The sequence below is a fragment of the Cetorhinus maximus genome, chromosome 34 (genome assembly GCF_964194155.1).
Source record: "Cetorhinus maximus chromosome 34, sCetMax3.hap1.1, whole genome shotgun sequence".
NCBI classification, from domain to species: Eukaryota; Metazoa; Chordata; class Chondrichthyes; order Lamniformes; family Cetorhinidae; genus Cetorhinus; species Cetorhinus maximus.
In genome coordinates, this window is record NC_135912.1 from 9,035,374 (window position 1) to 9,052,626 (window position 17,253).

Sequence of the window (17,253 nt, forward strand, 5' to 3'; positions counted from 1 at the left end):
TACCTCCTTGAAGAGCATCACTTTTATCCCGTCTTTCCTGAGCAAGTCTCGTGCACCACTGCTTAGCAATGCTCATTTTCGGATCATTTGGCAAGAGTGTCATATTACCGAGAAGTAGGGAAGAGAAGCAGCATTGTTACGAGTGGCAGCTTGACTGCAGCTCTTTCATTTGCAGAGCAGACAATCTTAGGTGCAGAGCAAGTGCGAGAGCTGAAGCAATGTGTTGCCAAACATGAAGCCAAAGTGGAATGGTGGACTTGAAGTTGTCAAGCGCTTGCAATTTTGCTAGCCAGATAGATTTGCAAATATTCTTGTAGCTCAGCGACACATCGCAATTTGCAGTGCAGCTCGACGTCTCAAACTATGTTCACAGGCCATAAATCCCTCTCGCTGGGAGGCTGCCTGAGACTTTGGCAAGCAGTTCGCAACATGGATCTCATGGTTCACCTTGAGATGACGTGGCAACTCAGATCCGTTGCCGCACCAGGAGCAAGTGCGCACTTTCAATCGTCATGATTGGATGAAGCCTCTGATGAGTTCACCTAAAATCTCCACATGCGACTTGTGCCAAAATTGTTTGATATAACCTAGGTGTCAAGTGTCTTGCAAACTCTTCCCTTGTCAATGGCATGAAGTAACGACGTGTCGTTGTCGGTGTTACTGATGCTGCCATTTTAAATGAAAGAAGTAATCTTCTTTGAGCAACGATTCAGGCTGAAGAGGCATCCTCTGGGTTCCATGGTGTAATGGTGAGCACTCTGGACTCTGAATCCAGCGATCCGAGTTCAAATCTCGGTGGAACCTTGTACTTTTGACAATCCCGCCGACAGGTTCGGCAAATTGCGTCTCCTTTACAATTGCCGTGGCGTCCGATTCGAGAGGACAAATTTAGAACCAGCACGCCTGCTGTTGTAATGCGCATGGCTGAGCTTCTTGAGCCAGCTTCCTGCACCGTCATTGTTTTGGATCTTGGCCCTGCTCTTTATCTGTCCCATTGAAAGGATGCAACATTTTGCGTCGCACAAGGAGAACCATTCGACGGGCCGCTGGGAACATTGTCGCCAATGTGAATGCAGAAAAGTCATGATCCTGAACGCAACAGCAATGTTGCTTCCGTGGTGTAACGGTGAGCACTCGGGACTTTGAAACCAGCGATCCGAGTTCAAATCTCGGTGGAATCGAGTTTCTCGTTCCCCCGGCTGCTGTTAAAATTTGAGGCAGGTGTGTGGAATCCTGAAGAGCTGAAGGTCTTTGCTGTTCTCCGTGCCTTTTCTGGCTTTCAGCTCTTCATAATCTTGAGCGAGAGGCGGCTCAGGCAGATGCCATATGCCTGAGTTGGAGGCATTGGCTGCACGGCATTTGAAATTCAACAGGCAAGCTCGAAAGCATTCAAGGGCAGGCAGATATCGTTTGAATTACCTCCTTGAAGAGCATCAATTTTATCCCGTCTTTCCTGATCAAGCCTCGTGCACCACTGCATAGCAATGCTCATTTTCGGATCATTTGGCAAGAGTGTCATGTTAGCGAGAAGTAGGGAAGAGAAGCAGCATTGTTACGAGTGATGCTTGACTGCAGCTCTTTCATTTGCAGAGCAGACAATCTTAGGTGCAGAGCAAGTGCGAGAGCTGAAGCAATGTGTTGCTAAACATGAAGCCAAAGTGGAATGGTGGACATGAAATTGTCAAGCGCTTGCAATTTTGCTAGCCAGATAGATTTGCAAATTTTCTTGTAGCTCAGCGACACATCGCAATTTGAAGTGCAGCTCCACATCTCAAACTATGTTCACTGGCCATAAATCCCTCTCGCTGGGAGGCTGCCTGAGACTTTGGCAAGCAGTTCGCAACATGGGTCTCATGGTTCACCTTCAGATGACGTGGCAACGCAGATGCGTTGCCGAACCAGGAGCAAGTGCGCACTTTCAATGGTCATGATTGGATGAAGCCTCTGATGTGTTCTCCTAAAATCTCCCCATGCGACTTGTGCCAAAATTGTTTGATATAACCTAGGTGTCAAGCGTCTTGCAAACTCTTCTCAAACTCAAACTTGTCAATGGCATCAAGTAACGACGTGTCGTTGTCGGTGTTACTGATGCTGCCATATTAAATGAAAGAAGTAATCTTATTTGAGCTACGATTCAGCCGGGAGCGGCATCCTCTGGGTTCCATGGCGTAATGGTGAACGCTCTGGACTCTAGATCCAGCGATCAGAGTTCAAATCTCGGTGGAACATTGTACTTTTGACAATCCCGCCGACAGGATCGGCAAATTGCGTCTCCTTTACAATTGCCGTGGCGTCCGATTCGAGAGGACGAATTTTGAACCAGCTCGCCTGCCGTTGGAATGCGAATGGCTGAGCCTCTTGTGCCAGCAGCCTGCACTGTCGTTGTTTTGGCTCTTGGCCCTGCTCTTTATCTGTCCCATTGAAAGGATGCAACAGTTTGCATCACAAGAGGAGAAGCATTCGACGGGTCGCAGGGAACTTTGGCGCCAATGTGAATGCAGAAAAGACATGAGCCTTAGGACAGCAGCTCAGTTGGTTCCATGGTGTAACGGTCAGCACTCTGGACTTTGAATCCAGCGATCCGAGTTCAAATCTCGGTGGAACCAAGTTTCTCGTTTGCCCAGCTGCTGTTAAAATTTGAGGCAGGCGAGTGGAACCCTGAAGAGCTGAGGGTCTTTGCTGATTACTGTGCTTTTTCTGGCTTTCAACTCTTCATATTCTTGAGCAATAGGCAGCTCAGGCTGATGCCATATGCCTGAGCTGGAGGCAATTTGAAATACAAAGGGCAAGCTCGAAAGCATTCAAGGGCAGGCAGATATCGTTTGAATTACCTCCTTGAAGAGCATCACTTTTATCCCGTCTTTCCTGAGCAAGTCTCGTGCACCACTGCTTAGCAATGCTCATTTTCGGATCATTTGGCAAGAGTGTCATATTACCTAGAAGTAGGGAAGAGAAGCAGCATTGTTACGAGTGGCAGCTTGACTGCAGCTCTTTCATTTGCAGAGCAGACAATCTTAGGTGCAGAGCAAGTGCGAGAGCTGAAGCAATGTGTTGCCAAACATGAAGCCAAAGTGGAATGGTGGACTTGAAGTTGTCAAGCGCTTGCAATTTTGCTAGCCAGATAGATTTGCAAATATTCTTGTAGCTCAGCGACACATCGCAATTTGCAGTGCAGCTCGACGTCTCAAACTATGTTCACAGGCCATAAATCCCTCTCGCTGGGAGGCTGCCTGAGACTTTGGCAAGCAGTTCGCAACATGGATCTCATGGTTCACCTTGAGATGACGTGGCAACTCAGATCCGTTGCCGCACCAGGAGCAAGTGCGCACTTTCAATCGTCATGATTGGATGAAGCCTCTGATGAGTTCACCTAAAATCTCCACATGCGACTTGTGCCAAAATTGTTTGATATAACCTAGGTGTCAAGTGTCTTGCAAACTCTTCCCTTGTCAATGGCATGAAGTAACGACGTGTCGTTGTCGGTGTTACTGATGCTGCCATTTTAAATGAAAGAAGTAATCTTCTTTGAGCAACGATTCAGGCTGAAGAGGCATCCTCTGGGTTCCATGGTGTAATGGTGAGCACTCTGGACTCTGAATCCAGCGATCCGAGTTCAAATCTCGGTGGAACCTTGTACTTTTGACAATCCCGCCGACAGGTTCGGCAAATTGCGTCTCCTTTACAATTGCCGTGGCGTCCGATTCGAGAGGACAAATTTAGAACCAGCACGCCTGCTGTTGTAATGCGCATGGCTGAGCTTCTTGAGCCAGTTTCCTGCACCGTCATTGTTTTGGATCTTGGCCCTGCTCTTTATCTGTCCCATTGAAAGGATGCAACATTTTGCGTCGCACAAGGAGAACCATTCGACGGGCCGCTGGGAACATTGTCGCCAATGTGAATGCAGAAAAGTCATGATCCTGAACGCAACAGCAATGTTGCTTCCGTGGTGTAACGGTGAGCACTCGGGACTTTGAAACCAGCGATCCGAGTTCAAATCTCGGTGGAATCGAGTTTCTCGTTCCCCCGGCTGCTGTTAAAATTTGAGGCAGGTGTGTGGAATCCTGAAGAGCTGAAGGTCTTTGCTGTTCTCCGTGCCTTTTCTGGCTTTCAGCTCTTCATAATCTTGAGCGAGAGGCGGCTCAGGCAGATGCCATATGCCTGAGTTGGAGGCATTGGCTGCACGGCATTTGAAATTCAACAGGCAAGCTCGAAAGCATTCAAGGGCAGGCAGATATCGTTTGAATTACCTCCTTGAAGAGCATCAATTTTATCCCGTCTTTCCTGATCAAGCCTCGTGCACCACTGCATAGCAATGCTCATTTTCGGATCATTTGGCAAGAGTGTCATGTTAGCGAGAAGTAGGGAAGAGAAGCAGCATTGTTACGAGTGATGCTTGACTGCAGCTCTTTCATTTGCAGAGCAGACAATCTTAGGTGCAGAGCAAGTGCGAGAGCTGAAGCAATGTGTTGCTAAACATGAAGCCAAAGTGGAATGGTGGACATGAAATTGTCAAGCGCTTGCAATTTTGCTAGCCAGATAGATTTGCAAATTTTCTTGTAGCTCAGCGACACATCGCAATTTGAAGTGCAGCTCCACATCTCAAACTATGTTCACTGGCCATAAATCCCTCTCGCTGGGAGGCTGCCTGAGACTTTGGCAAGCAGTTCGCAACATGGGTCTCATGGTTCACCTTCAGATGACGTGGCAACGCAGATGCGTTGCCGAACCAGGAGCAAGTGCGCACTTTCAATGGTCATGATTGGATGAAGCCTCTGATGTGTTCTCCTAAAATCTCCCCATGCGACTTGTGCCAAAATTGTTTGATATAACCTAGGTGTCAAGCGTCTTGCAAACTCTTCTCAAACTCAAACTTGTCAATGGCATCAAGTAACGACGTGTCGTTGTCGGTGTTACTGATGCTGCCATATTAAATGAAAGAAGTAATCTTATTTGAGCTACGATTCAGCCGGGAGCGGCATCCTCTGGGTTCCATGGCGTAATGGTGAACGCTCTGGACTCTAGATCCAGCGATCAGAGTTCAAATCTCGGTGGAACATTGTACTTTTGACAATCCCGCCGACAGGATCGGCAAATTGCGTCTCCTTTACAATTGCCGTGGCGTCCGATTCGAGAGGACGAATTTTGAACCAGCTCGCCTGCCGTTGGAATGCGAATGGCTGAGCCTCTTGTGCCAGCAGCCTGCACTGTCGTTGTTTTGGCTCTTGGCCCTGCTCTTTATCTGTCCCATTGAAAGGATGCAACAGTTTGCATCACAAGAGGAGAAGCATTCGACGGGTCGCAGGGAACTTTGGCGCCAATGTGAATGCAGAAAAGACATGAGCCTTAGGACAGCAGCTCAGTTGGTTCCATGGTGTAACGGTCAGCACTCTGGACTTTGAATCCAGCGATCCGAGTTCAAATCTCGGTGGAACCAAGTTTCTCGTTTGACCAGCTGCTGTTAAAATTTGAGGCAGGCGAGTGGAACCCTGAAGAGCTGAGGGTCTTTGCTGATTACTGTGCTTTTTCTGGCTTTCAACTCTTCATATTCTTGAGCAATAGGCAGCTCAGGCTGATGCCATATGCCTGAGTTGGAGGCAATTTGAAATACAAAGGGCAAGCTCGAAAGCATTCAAGGGCAGGCAGATATCGTTTGAATTACCTCCTTGAAGAGCATCACTTTTATCCCGTCTTTCCTGAGCAAGTCTCGTGCACCACTGCTTAGCAATGCTCATTTTCGGATCATTTGGCAAGAGTGTCATATTACCGAGAAGTAGGGAAGAGAAGCAGCATTGTTACGAGTGGCAGCTTGACTGCAGCTCTTTCATTTGCAGAGCAGACAATCTTAGGTGCAGAGCAAGTGCGAGAGCTGAAGCAATGTGTTGCCAAACATGAAGCCAAAGTGGAATGGTGGACTTGAAGTTGTCAAGCGCTTGCAATTTTGCGAGCCAGATAGATTTGCAAATATTCTTGTAGCTCAGCGACACATCGCAATTTGCAGTGCAGCTCGACGTCTCAAACTATGTTCACAGGCCATAAATCCCTCTCGCTGGGAGGCTGCCTGAGACTTTGGCAAGCAGTTCGCAACATGGATCTCATGGTTCACCTTGAGATGACGTGGCAACTCAGATCCGTTGCCGCACCAGGAGCAAGTGCGCACTTTCAATCGTCATGATTGGATGAAGCCTCTGATGAGTTCACCTAAAATCTCCACATGCGACTTGTGCCAAAATTGTTTGATATAACCTAGGTGTCAAGTGTCTTGCAAACTCTTCCCTTGTCAATGGCATGAAGTAACGACGTGTCGTTGTCGGTGTTACTGATGCTGCCATTTTAAAAGAAAGAAGTAATCTTCTTTGAGCAACGATTCAGGCTGAAGAGGCATCCTCTGGGTTCCATGGTGTAATGGTGAGCACTCTGGACTCTGAATCCAGCGATCCGAGTTCAAATCTCGGTGGAACCTTGTACTTTTGACAATCCCGCCGACAGGTTCGGCAAATTGCGTCTCCTTTACAATTGCCGTGGCGTCCGATTCGAGAGGACAAATTTAGAACCAGCACGCCTGCTGTTGTAATGCGCATGGCTGAGCTTCTTGAGCCAGCTTCCTGCACCGTCATTGTTTTGGATCTTGGCCCTGCTCTTTATCTGTCCCATTGAAAGGATGCAACATTTTGCGTCGCACAAGGAGAACCATTCGACGGGCCGCTGGGAACATTGTCGCCAATGTGAATGCAGAAAAGTCATGATCCTGAACGCAACGGCAATGTTGCTTCCGTGGTGTAACGGTGAGCACTCGGGACTTTGAGACCAGCGATCCGAGTTCAAATCTCGGTGGAATCGAGTTTCTCGTTCCCCCGGCTGCTGTTAAAATTTGAGGTAGGTGTGTGGAATCCTGAAGAGCTGAAGGTCTTTGCTGTTCTCCGTGCCTTTTCTGGCTTTCAGCTCTTCATAATCTTGAGCGAGAGGCGGCTCAGGCAGATGCCATATGCCTGAGTTGGAGGCATTGGCTCACGGCATTTGAAATTCAACAGGCAAGCTCGAAAGCATTCAAGGGCAGGCAGATATCGTTTGAATTACCTCCTTGAAGAGCATCAATTTTATCCCGTCTTTCCTGATCAAGCCTCGTGCACCACTGCATAGCAATGCTCATTTTCGGATCATTTGGCAAGAGTGTCATGTTAGCGAGAAGTAGGGAAGAGAAGCAGCATTGTTACGAGTGATGCTTGACTGCAGCTCTTTCATTTGCAGAGCAGACAATCTTAGGTGCAGAGCAAGTGCGAGAGCTGAAGCAATGTGTTGCTAAACATGAAGCCAAAGTGGAATGGTGGACATGAAATTGTCAAGCGCTTGCAATCTTGCTAGCCAGATAGATTTGCAAATTTTCTTGTAGCTCAGCGACACATCGCAATTTGAAGTGCAGCTCCACATCTCAAACTATGTTCACTGGCCATAAATCCCTCCCGCTGGGAGGCTGCCTGAGACTTTGGCAAGCAGTTCGCAACATGGGTCTCATGTTTCAGATTGAGATGACGTGGCAACGCAGATCCGTTGCCGAACCAGGAGCAAGTGCGCACTTTCAATGGTCACGATTGGATGAAGCCTCTGATGAGTTCTCAGAAAATCTCCACATGCGACTTGTGCCAAAATTGTTTGATATAACCTAGGTGTCAAGCGTCTTGCAAACTCTTCTCAAACTCAAACTTGTCAATGGCATCAAGTAACGACGTGTCGTTGTCGGTGTTACTGATGCTGCCATATTAAATGAAAGAAGTAATCTTATTTGAGCTACGATTCAGCCGGGAGCGGCATCCTCTGGGTTCCATGGCGTAATGGTGAACGCTCTGGACACTGGATCCAGCGATCAGAGTTCAAATCTCGGTGGAACCTTGTACTTTTGACAATCCCGCCGACAGGATCGGCAAATTGCGTCTCCTTTACAATTGCCGTGGCGTCCGATTCGAGAGGACGAATTTTGAACCAGCTCGCCTGGCGTTGGAATGCGAATGGCTGAGCCTCTTGTGCCAGCAGCCTGCACTGTCGTTGTTTTGGCTCTTGGCCCTGCTCTTTATCTGTCCCATTGAAAGGATGCAACAGTTTGCATCACAAGAGGAGAAGCATTCGACGTGTCGCAGGGAACTTTGGCGCCAATGTGAATGCAGAAAAGACATGAGCCTTAGGACAGCAGCTCAGTTGGTTCCATGGTGTAACGGTCAGCACTCTGGACTTTGAATCCAGCGATCCGAGTTCAAATTTCGGTGGAAACTAGTTTCTCGTTTGCCCAGCTGCTGTTAAAATTTGAGGCAGGCGAGTGGAACCCTGAAGAGCTGAGGGTCTTTGCTGATTACTGTGCTTTTTCTGGCTTTCAACTCTTCATATTCTTGAGCAATAGGCAGCTCAGGCTGATGCCATATGCCTGAGCTGGAGGCAATTTGAAATACAAAGGGCAAGCTCGAAAGCATTCAAGGGCAGGCAGATATCGTTTGAATTACCTCCTTGAAGAGCATCACTTTTATCCCGTCTTTCCTGAGCAAGTCTCGTGCGCCACTGCTTAGCAATGCTCATTTTCGGATCATTTGGCAAGAGTGTCATATTACCGAGAAGTAGGGAAGAGAAGCAGCATTGTTACGAGTGGCAGCTTGACTGCAGCTCTTTCATTTGCAGAGCAGACAATCTTAGGTGCAGAGCAAGTGCGAGAGCTGAAGCAATGTGTTGCCAAACATGAAGCCAAAGTGGAATGGTGGACTTGAAGTTGTCAAGCGCTTGCAATTTTGCTAGCCAGATAGATTTGCAAATATTCTTGTAGCTCAGCGACACATCGCAATTTGCAGTGCAGCTCGACGTCTCAAACTATGTTCACAAGCCATAAATCCCTCTCGCTGGGAGGCTGCCTGAGACTTTGGCAAGCAGTTCGCAACATGGATCTCATGGTTCACCTTGAGATGACGTGGCAACTCAGATCCGTTGCCGCACCAGGAGCAAGTGCGCACTTTCAATCGTCATGATTGGATGAAGCCTCTGATGAGTTCACCTAAAATCTCCACATGCGACTTGTGCCAAAATTGTTTGATATAACCTAGGTGTCAAGTGTCTTGCAAACTCTTCCCTTGTCAATGGCATGAAGTAACGACGTGTCGTTGTCGGTGTTACTGATGCTGCCATTTTAAATGAAAGAAGTAATCTTCTTTGAGCAACGATTCAGGCTGAAGAGGCATCCTCTGGGTTCCATGGTGTAATGGTGAGCACTCTGGACTCTGAATCCAGCGATCCGAGTTCAAATCTCGGTAGAACCTTGTGCTTTTGACAATCCCGCCGACAGTTTCGGCAAATTGCGTCTCCTTTACAATTGCCGTGGCGTCCGATTCGAGAGGACAAATTTAGAACCAGCACGCCTGCTGTTGCAATGCGCATGGCTGAGCTTCTTGAGCCAGCTTCCTGCACCGTCATTGTTTTGGATCTTGGCCCTGCTCTTTATCTGTCCCATTGAAAGGATGCAACATTTTGCGTCGCACAAGGAGAACCATTCGACGGGCCGCTGGGAACATTGTCGCCAATGTGAATGCAGAAAAGTCATGATCCTGAACGCAACAGCAATGTTGCTTCCGTGGTGTAACGGTGAGCACTCGGGACTTTGAGACCAGCGATCCGAGTTCAAATCTCGGTGGAATCGAGTTTCTCGTTCCCCCGCCTGCTGTTAAAATTTGAGGCAGGTGTGTGGAATCCTGAAGAGCTGAAGGTCTTTGCTGTTCTCCGTGCCTTTTCTGGCTTTCAGCTCTTCATAATCTTGAGCGAGAGGCGGCTCAGGCAGATGCCATATGCCTGAGTTGGAGGCATTGGCTGCACGGCATTTGAATTTCAACAGGCAAGCTCGAAAGCATTCAAGGGCAGGCAGATATCGTTTGAATTACCTCCTTGAAGAGCATCAATTTTATCCCGTCTTTCCTGATCAAGCCTCGTGCACCACTGCATAGCAATGCTCATTTTCGGATCATTTGGCAAGAGTGTCATGTTAGCGAGAAGTAGGGAAGAGAAGCAGCATTGTTACGAGTGATGCTTGACTGCAGCTCTTTCATTTGCAGAGCAGACAATCTTAGGTGCAGAGCAAGTGCGAGAGCTGAAGCAATGTGTTGCTAAACATGAAGCCAAAGTGGAATGGTGGACATGAAATTGTCAAGCGCTTGCAATTTTGCTAGCCAGATAGATTTGCAAATTTTCTTGTAGCTCAGCGACACATCGCAATTTGAAGTGCAGCTCCACATCTCAAACTATGTTCACTGGTCATAAATCCCTCTCGCTGGGAGGCTGCCTGAGACTTTGGCAAGCAGTTCGCAACATGGGTCTCATGGTTCACCTTGAGATGACGTGGCAACGCAGATCCGTTGCCGAACCAGGAGCAAGTGCGCACTTTCAATGGTCATGATTGGATGAAGCCTCTGATGTGTTCTCCTAAAATCTCCCCATGCGACTTGTGCCAAAATTGTTTGATATAACCTAGGTGTCAAGCGTCTTGCAAACTCTTCTCAAACTCAAACTTGTCAATGGCATCAAGTAACGACGTGTCGTTGTCGGTGTTACTGATGCTGCCATATTAAATGAAAGAAGTAATCTTATTTGAGCTACGATTCAGCCGGGAGCGGCATCCTCTGGGTTCCATGGCGTAATGGTGAACGCTCTGGACTCTAGATCCAGCGATCAGAGTTCAAATCTCGGTGGAACATTGTACTTTTGACAATCCCGCCGACAGGATCGGCAAATTGCGTCTCCTTTACAATTGCCGTGGCGTCCGATTCGAGAGGACGAATTTTGAACCAGCTCGCCTGCCGTTGGAATGCGAATGGCTGAGCCTCTTGTGCCAGCAGCCTGCACTGTCGTTGTTTTGGCTCTTGGCCCTGCTCTTTATCTGTCCCATTGAAAGGATGCAACAGTTTGCATCACAAGAGGAGAAGCATTCGACGGGTCGCAGGGAACTTTGGCGCCAATGTGAATGCAGAAAAGACATGAGCCTTAGGACAGCAGCTCAGTTGGTTCCATGGTGTAACGGTCAGCACTCTGGACTTTGAATCCAGCGATCCGAGTTCAAATCTCGGTGGAACCAAGTTTCTCGTTTGCCCAGCTGCTGTTAAAATTTGAGGCAGGCGAGTGGAACCCTGAAGAGCTGAGGGTCTTTGCTGATTACTGTGCTTTTTCTGGCTTTCAACTCTTCATATTCTTGAGCAATAGGCAGCTCAGGCTGATGCCATATGCCTGAGCTGGAGGCAATTTGAAATACAAAGGGCAAGCTCGAAAGCATTCAAGGGCAGGCAGATATCGTTTGAATTACCTCCTTGAAGAGCATCACTTTTATCCCGTCTTTCCTGAGCAAGTCTCGTGCACCACTGCTTAGCAATGCTCATTTTCGGATCATTTGGCAAGAGTGTCATATTACCGAGAAGTAGGGAAGAGAAGCAGCATTGTTACGAGTGGCAGCTTGACTGCAGCTCTTTCATTTGCAGAGCAGACAATCTTAGGTGCAGAGCAAGTGCGAGAGCTGAAGCAATGTGTTGCCAAACATGAAGCCAAAGTGGAATGGTGGACTTGAAGTTGTCAAGCGCTTGCAATTTTGCTAGCCAGATAGATTTGCAAATATTCTTGTAGCTCAGCGACACATCGCAATTTGCAGTGCAGCTCGACGTCTCAAACTATGTTCACAAGCCATAAATCCCTCTCGCTGGGAGGCTGCCTGAGACTTTGGCAAGCAGTTCGCAACATGGATCTCATGGTTCACCTTGAGATGACGTGGCAACTCAGATCCGTTGCCGCACCAGGAGCAAGTGCGCACTTTCAATCGTCATGATTGGATGAAGCCTCTGATGAGTTCACCTAAAATCTCCACATGCGACTTGTGCCAAAATTGTTTGATATAACCTAGGTGTCAAGTGTCTTGCAAACTCTTCCCTTGTCAATGGCATGAAGTAACGACGTGTCGTTGTCGGTGTTACTGATGCTGCCATTTTAAATGAAAGAAGTAATCTTCTTTGAGCAACGATTCAGGCTGAAGAGGCATCCTCTGGGTTCCATGGTGTAATGGTGAGCACTCTGGACTCTGAATCCAGCGATCCGAGTTCAAATCTCGGTGGAACCTTGTACTTTTGACAATCCCGCCGACAGGTTCGGCAAATTGCGTCTCCTTTACAATTGCCGTGGCGTCCGATTCGAGAGGACAAATTTAGAACCAGCACGCCTGCTGTTGTAATGCGCATGGCTGAGCTTCTTGAGCCAGCTTCCTGCACCGTCATTGTTTTGGATCTTGGCCCTGCTCTTTATCTGTCCCATTGAAAGGATGCAACATTTTGCGTCGCACAAGGAGAACCATTCGACGGGCCGCTGGGAACATTGTCGCCAATGTGAATGCAGAAAAGTCATGATCCTGAACGCGACAGCAATGTTGCTTCCGTGGTGTAACGGTGAGCACTCGGGACTTTGAAACCAGCGATCCGAGTTCAAATCTCGGTGGAATCGAGTTTCTCGTTCCCCCGGCTGCTGTTAAAATTTGAGGCAGGTGTGTGGAATCCTGAAGAGCTGAAGGTCTTTGCTGTTCTCCGTGCCTTTTCTGGCTTTCAGCTCTTCATAATCTTGAGCGAGAGGCGGCTCAGGCAGATGCCATATGCCTGAGTTGGAGGCATTGGCTGCACGGCATTTGAAATTCAACAGGCAAGCTCGAAAGCATTCAAGGGCAGGCAGATATCGTTTGAATTACCTCCTTGAAGAGCATCAATTTTATCCCGTCTTTCCTGATCAAGCCTCGTGCACCACTGCATAGCAATGCTCATTTTCGGATCATTTGGCAAGAGTGTCATGTTAGCGAGAAGTAGGGAAGAGAAGCAGCATTGTTACGAGTGATGCTTGACTGCAGCTCTTTCATTTGCAGAGCAGACAATCTTAGGTGCAGAGCAAGTGCGAGAGCTGAAGCAATGTGTTGCTAAACATGAAGCCAAAGTGGAATGGTGGACATGAAATTGTCAAGCGCTTGCAATTTTGCTAGCCAGATAGATTTGCAAATTTTCTTGTAGCTCAGCAACACATCGCAATTTGAAGTGCAGCTCCACATCTCAAACTATGTTCACTGGTCATAAATCCCTCTCGCTGGGAGGCTGCCTGAGACTTTGGCAAGCAGTTCGCAACATGGGTCTCATGGTTCACCTTCAGATGACGTGGCAACGCAGATGCGTTGCCGAACCAGGAGCAAGTGCGCACTTTCAATGGTCATGATTGGATGAAGCCTCTGATGTGTTCTCCTAAAATCTCCCCATGCGACTTGTGCCAAAATTGTTTGATATAACCTAGGTGTCAAGCGTCTTGCAAACTCTTCTCAAACTCAAACTTGTCAATGGCATCAAGTAACGACGTGTCGTTGTCGGTGTTACTGATGCTGCCATATTAAATGAAAGAAGTAATCTTATTTGAGCTACGATTCAGCCGGGAGCGGCATCCTCTGGGTTCCATGGCGTAATGGTGAACGCTCTGGACTCTAGATCCAGCGATCAGAGTTCAAATCTCGGTGGAACATTGTACTTTTGACAATCCCGCCGACAGGATCGGCAAATTGCGTCTCCTTTACAATTGCCGTGGCGTCCGATTCGAGAGGACGAATTTTGAACCAGCTCGCCTGCCGTTGGAATGCGAATGGCTGAGCCTCTTGTGCCAGCAGCCTGCACTGTCGTTGTTTTGGCTCTTGGCCCTGCTCTTTATCTGTCCCATTGAAAGGATGCAACAGTTTGCATCACAAGAGGAGAAGCATTCGACGGGTCGCAGGGAACTTTGGCGCCAATGTGAATGCAGAAAAGACATGAGCCTTAGGACAGCAGCTCAGTTGGTTCCATGGTGTAACGGTCAGCACTCTGGACTTTGAATCCAGCGATCCGAGTTCAAATCTCGGTGGAACCAAGTTTCTCGTTTGCCCAGCTGCTGTTAAAATTTGAGGCAGGCGAGTGGAACCCTGAAGAGCTGAGGGTCTTTGCTGATTACTGTGCTTTTTCTGGCTTTCAACTCTTCATATTCTTGAGCAATAGGCAGCTCAGGCTGATGCCATATGCCTGAGCTGGAGGCAATTTGAAATACAAAGGGCAAGCTCGAAAGCATTCAAGGGCAGGCAGATATCGTTTGAATTACCTCCTTGAAGAGCATCACTTTTATCCCGTCTTTCCTGAGCAAGTCTCGTGCACCACTGCTTAGCAATGCTCATTTTCGGATCATTTGGCAAGAGTGTCATATTACCTAGAAGTAGGGAAGAGAAGCAGCATTGTTACGAGTGGCAGCTTGACTGCAGCTCTTTCATTTGCAGAGCAGACAATCTTAGGTGCAGAGCAAGTGCGAGAGCTGAAGCAATGTGTTGCCAAACATGAAGCCAAAGTGGAATGGTGGACTTGAAGTTGTCAAGCGCTTGCAATTTTGCTAGCCAGATAGATTTGCAAATATTCTTGTAGCTCAGCGACACATCGCAATTTGCAGTGCAGCTCGACGTCTCAAACTATGTTCACAGGCCATAAATCCCTCTCGCTGGGAGGCTGCCTGAGACTTTGGCAAGCAGTTCGCAACATGGATCTCATGGTTCACCTTGAGATGACGTGGCAACTCAGATCCGTTGCCGCACCAGGAGCAAGTGCGCACTTTCAATCGTCATGATTGGATGAAGCCTCTGATGAGTTCACCTAAAATCTCCACATGCGACTTGTGCCAAAATTGTTTGATATAACCTAGGTGTCAAGTGTCTTGCAAACTCTTCCCTTGTCAATGGCATGAAGTAACGACGTGTCGTTGTCGGTGTTACTGATGCTGCCATTTTAAATGAAAGAAGTAATCTTCTTTGAGCAACGATTCAGGCTGAAGAGGCATCCTCTGGGTTCCATGGTGTAATGGTGAGCACTCTGGACTCTGAATCCAGCGATCCGAGTTCAAATCTCGGTGGAACCTTGTACTTTTGACAATCCCGCCGACAGGTTCGGCAAATTGCGTCTCCTTTACAATTGCCGTGGCGTCCGATTCGAGAGGACAAATTTAGAACCAGCACGCCTGCTGTTGTAATGCGCATGGCTGAGCTTCTTGAGCCAGTTTCCTGCACCGTCATTGTTTTGGATCTTGGCCCTGCTCTTTATCTGTCCCATTGAAAGGATGCAACATTTTGCGTCGCACAAGGAGAACCATTCGACGGGCCGCTGGGAACATTGTCGCCAATGTGAATGCAGAAAAGTCATGATCCTGAACGCAACAGCAATGTTGCTTCCGTGGTGTAACGGTGAGCACTCGGGACTTTGAAACCAGCGATCCGAGTTCAAATCTCGGTGGAATCGAGTTTCTCGTTCCCCCGGCTGCTGTTAAAATTTGAGGCAGGTGTGTGGAATCCTGAAGAGCTGAAGGTCTTTGCTGTTCTCCGTGCCTTTTCTGGCTTTCAGCTCTTCATAATCTTGAGCGAGAGGCGGCTCAGGCAGATGCCATATGCCTGAGTTGGAGGCATTGGCTGCACGGCATTTGAAATTCAACAGGCAAGCTCGAAAGCATTCAAGGGCAGGCAGATATCGTTTGAATTACCTCCTTGAAGAGCATCAATTTTATCCCGTCTTTCCTGATCAAGCCTCGTGCACCACTGCATAGCAATGCTCATTTTCGGATCATTTGGCAAGAGTGTCATGTTAGCGAGAAGTAGGGAAGAGATGCAGCATTGTTACGAGTGATGCTTGACTGCAGCTCTTTCATTTGCAGAGCAGACAATCTTAGGTGCAGAGCAAGTGCGAGAGCTGAAGCAATGTGTTGCTAAACATGAAGCCAAAGTGGAATGGTGGACATGAAATTGTCAAGCGCTTGCAATTTTGCTAGCCAGATAGATTTGCAAATTTTCTTGTAGCTCAGCGACACATCGCAATTTGAAGTGCAGCTCCACATCTCAAACTATGTTCACTGGTCATAAATCCCTCTCGCTGGGAGGCTGCCTGAGACTTTGGCAAGCAGTTCGCAACATGGGTCTCATGGTTCACCTTCAGATGACGTGGCAACGTAGATGCGTTGCCGAACCAGGAGCAAGTGCGCACTTTCAATGGTCATGATTGGATGAAGCCTCTGATGTGTTCTCCTAAAATCTCCCCATGCGACTTGTGCCAAAATTGTTTGATATAACCTAGGTGTCAAGCGTCTTGCAAACTCTTCTCAAACTCAAACTTGTCAATGGCATCAAGTAACGACGTGTCGTTGTCGGTGTTACTGATGCTGCCATATTAAATGAAAGAAGTAATCTTATTTGAGCTACGATTCAGCCGGGAGCGGCATCCTCTGGGTTCCATGGCGTAATGGTGAACGCTCTGGACTCTAGATCCAGCGATCAGAGTTCAAATCTCGGTGGAACATTGTACTTTTGACAATCCCGCCGACAGGATCGGCAAATTGCGTCTCCTTTACAATTGCCGTGGCGTCCGATTCGAGAGGACGAATTTTGAACCAGCTCGCCTGCCGTTGGAATGCGAATGGCTGAGCCTCTTGTGCCAGCAGCCTGCACTGTCGTTGTTTTGGCTCTTGGCCCTGCTCTTTATCTGTCCCATTGAAAGGATGCAACAGTTTGCATCACAAGAGGAGAAGCATTCGACGGGTCGCAGGGAACTTTGGCGCCAATGTGAATGCAGAAAAGACATGAGCCTTAGGACAGCAGCTCAGTTGGTTCCATGGTGTAACGGTCAGCACTCTGGACTTTGAATCCAGCGATCCGAGTTCAAATCTCGGTGGAACCAAGTTTCTCGTTTGCCCAGCTGCTGTTAAAATTTGAGGCAGGCGAGTGGAACCCTGAAGAGCTGAGGGTCTTTGCTGATTACTGTGCTTTTTCTGGCTTTCAACTCTTCATATTCTTGAGCAATAGGCAGCTCAGGCTGATGCCATATGCCTGAGCTGGAGGCAATTTGAAATACAAAGGGCAAGCTCGAAAGCATTCAAGGGCAGGCAGATATCGTTTGAATTACCTCCTTGAAGAGCATCACTTTTATCCCGTCTTTCCTGAGCAAGTCTCGTGCACCACTGCTTAGCAATGCTCATTTTCGGATCATTTGGCAAGAGTGTCATATTACCTAGAAGTAGGGAAGAGAAGCAGCATTGTTACGAGTGGCAGCTTGACTGCAGCTCTTTCATTTGCAGAGCAGACAATCTTAGGTGCAGAGCAAGTGCGAGAGCTGAAGCAATGTGTTGCCAAACATGAAGCCAAAGTGGAATGGTGGACTTGAAGTTGTCAAGCGCTTGCAATTTTGC

At 48.0% G+C, this 17,253-nt stretch overlaps 12 non-coding genes across 12 annotated transcripts; all 12 read left to right on the forward strand.

Moving 5' to 3' along the window:
* The first annotated feature begins 732 nt into the window (after positions 1–732).
* On the forward strand, positions 733–804 carry trnaq-cug (transfer RNA glutamine (anticodon CUG)). Its single transcript has one exon. It is a non-coding gene; the product is annotated as a tRNA-Gln (tRNA).
* A 1,730-nt stretch (positions 805–2,534) lies between these two features.
* On the forward strand, positions 2,535–2,606 carry trnaq-uug (transfer RNA glutamine (anticodon UUG)). Its single transcript has one exon. It is a non-coding gene; the product is annotated as a tRNA-Gln (tRNA).
* A 954-nt stretch (positions 2,607–3,560) lies between these two features.
* Positions 3,561–3,632, forward strand: trnaq-cug (transfer RNA glutamine (anticodon CUG)). The gene has a single exon. It is a non-coding gene; the product is annotated as a tRNA-Gln (tRNA).
* A 1,730-nt stretch (positions 3,633–5,362) lies between these two features.
* On the forward strand, positions 5,363–5,434 carry trnaq-uug (transfer RNA glutamine (anticodon UUG)). The gene has a single exon. It is a non-coding gene; the product is annotated as a tRNA-Gln (tRNA).
* A 954-nt stretch (positions 5,435–6,388) lies between these two features.
* trnaq-cug (transfer RNA glutamine (anticodon CUG)) lies at positions 6,389–6,460 on the forward strand. The gene has a single exon. It is a non-coding gene; the product is annotated as a tRNA-Gln (tRNA).
* Positions 6,461–7,812: 1,352 nt separating this feature from the next.
* On the forward strand, positions 7,813–7,884 carry trnaq-cug (transfer RNA glutamine (anticodon CUG)). Its single transcript has one exon. It is a non-coding gene; the product is annotated as a tRNA-Gln (tRNA).
* Positions 7,885–9,215: 1,331 nt separating this feature from the next.
* Positions 9,216–9,287, forward strand: trnaq-cug (transfer RNA glutamine (anticodon CUG)). The gene has a single exon. It is a non-coding gene; the product is annotated as a tRNA-Gln (tRNA).
* A 1,730-nt stretch (positions 9,288–11,017) lies between these two features.
* Positions 11,018–11,089, forward strand: trnaq-uug (transfer RNA glutamine (anticodon UUG)). The gene has a single exon. It is a non-coding gene; the product is annotated as a tRNA-Gln (tRNA).
* Positions 11,090–12,043: 954 nt separating this feature from the next.
* Positions 12,044–12,115, forward strand: trnaq-cug (transfer RNA glutamine (anticodon CUG)). The gene has a single exon. It is a non-coding gene; the product is annotated as a tRNA-Gln (tRNA).
* Positions 12,116–13,845: 1,730 nt separating this feature from the next.
* On the forward strand, positions 13,846–13,917 carry trnaq-uug (transfer RNA glutamine (anticodon UUG)). The gene has a single exon. It is a non-coding gene; the product is annotated as a tRNA-Gln (tRNA).
* Positions 13,918–14,871: 954 nt separating this feature from the next.
* On the forward strand, positions 14,872–14,943 carry trnaq-cug (transfer RNA glutamine (anticodon CUG)). The gene has a single exon. It is a non-coding gene; the product is annotated as a tRNA-Gln (tRNA).
* A 1,730-nt stretch (positions 14,944–16,673) lies between these two features.
* trnaq-uug (transfer RNA glutamine (anticodon UUG)) lies at positions 16,674–16,745 on the forward strand. Its single transcript has one exon. It is a non-coding gene; the product is annotated as a tRNA-Gln (tRNA).
* The last annotated feature ends 508 nt before the right edge of the window (positions 16,746–17,253 follow it).